This window comes from Dipodomys merriami, unplaced genomic scaffold (assembly GCF_024711535.1).
Source record: "Dipodomys merriami isolate MVZ:Mamm:240054 unplaced genomic scaffold, mDipMer1.0.p SCAF_8, whole genome shotgun sequence".
NCBI classification, from domain to species: domain Eukaryota; kingdom Metazoa; phylum Chordata; class Mammalia; order Rodentia; family Heteromyidae; genus Dipodomys; species Dipodomys merriami.
In genome coordinates this window covers 27,655,092-27,657,064 of record NW_027206401.1, presented here as the reverse complement: position 1 = coordinate 27,657,064, position 1,973 = coordinate 27,655,092, and positions in this window count along the sequence as shown.

The following is a 1,973-nucleotide window of genomic DNA, read 5'->3' as shown; positions in this document are numbered from 1 at the left end:
AGGTAGCATCAACCTATCAAAAATTTTACTAAAACTTAATCACATTATCTTTTTCTCTCTTTCGTTTTGTTTTGTTTTTTGTTTTTTGTTTTTTTGTCAGTCATGGGAACCCAGGGCCTGGGCACTGTCCCTGAGTTCATTTGCTCAAGACTAGCATTCTACCACTTTGAGTAACAACCCCACTTCCAGTTTTTGAGTGGTTTATTGGAGATAAGCGTCTCATGGGGACTTTTCTGCCCTGGCTAGCTTTGAGCCTCGATTCTCAGATCTCAACCTCCCCAGTATCTAGGTTTACAGGCATGAGTCACCAGCACCCAGCTTAATATATCTTTGGTTTCATATATTTGCTTTTCTGTTTGCAAATCCATGACCCAGCAGTCCACTATATGTAATCTTATTTATTACAACCTGTTATATTTTGTAACAGTTTATAACTTTGTCTTTCACATATTGGCCTGGGTTCAGCTATTCAATTAAAATGAGATGTTTTATTAATGTACCCAGTTGTTGAAATAAAGCATCTTGTACTTAGTATACTCAGCAAAAATGTGGCTAAGTTGTATCCATTAACTTGTTATTTAATATCTAAAAATAGAAGCCTAATGTAATACTCATAGTATGGATCCAATGATAAATATAGAATTCTAGTTCTCTACCCAGTGGAAACTCAGAGAGAAAAATAAACAAGAAAAAAATGTACATCTTCAAACTCCATTACAAGTTAATAAAAGAGAAATACTTGCAAGTTAGATTCTAAATCATTTCAGATATAAAACCAAAACAATAAACAATGTTCTTATATCTGTTGTGTATCTTTTTTTTTTTTTTTTGGTCATGGGGCTTGAACTCTGGGCTTGGGCGCTGTCCTTGTGCTCTTCAGCTACCGCTTGAGCCACAGCACCACTTCCGGTTTTCTAGCAGTTTATTGGAGATAAGAGTCTCACGAACTTTCCTGCCCGGGCCAGCTTTGAACCCCGATCCTCAGATCTCAGCCTCCTGAGTAGCTAGGATTACAGGCGTGAGCCACAGGCAGCGGCTTGTTGTGTATCCTTTTGAACAAAAAAATATCAATGAGGATTCAATGTACCTCCAAAAGAACTTCAAATAACTTTCTTTTCAAAATATATTTTCTCTTGACTAAATAATAGAGCTGTCCCATGTGACTGATGTTTATTCTGGAGACTGCACTAAAGTTGTATGCTGATACCTTACAAAAATTCTAAAAATAACATAAAACTATTTCGATAGAAGCTGGAAGATGAGAGTACTCCCTTGCTGTGTTCTGTTATTGTTGTTGTTTAGATACACCTTTATAGAATGACAGGTGTAACAAACTATTCACATATGATGGTATATGCCTACAATCTCAGCCTTGGGGAGACTGAGGCAAGAGGTGAAGGAACTCTGAGCTAAAAAGCAAGACTTTTTCTCAAAAACCCTAAATAAATGGATAGGTACGTAGGTAGGTAGGTAGGTAGGTAGGTAGATAGATAGATAGATAGATAGATAGATAGATAGATAGATAGATAGATAGATAGATAGATAGATAGATAGATAAATAGATAAATAGATAGATGGGCAGACAGGATTTAACATAGTTTCTCTGAATATATTTATAAATAAAATTTACAGAAGCAGATGGCACCATACCTTACTGAACAATAAATAAGGAGTATGTATTAGATTATCAGTGTCAACCTGCAAGTTCAATAAATACATCAGAATCTATGTTCTTCACCCTAAACTGTGAGTGTTATTACAATAACACATGAAGCTAAAGAAAGCGTGTTTCCCAGGAGTGAGCACAATGATTCATACCTCTACCTCCCAGCTACTTAAGATGATAGAGCTTTAAGGATAGCCCAGACAAATTTAACTAGACTCCATTTCAACAACTAAGTGATTGTCTATTACTACCATCCCAGCTATGGGGAGCCTAAATTGTAGGGTCATAGTAGGAGGTGATCACTGAA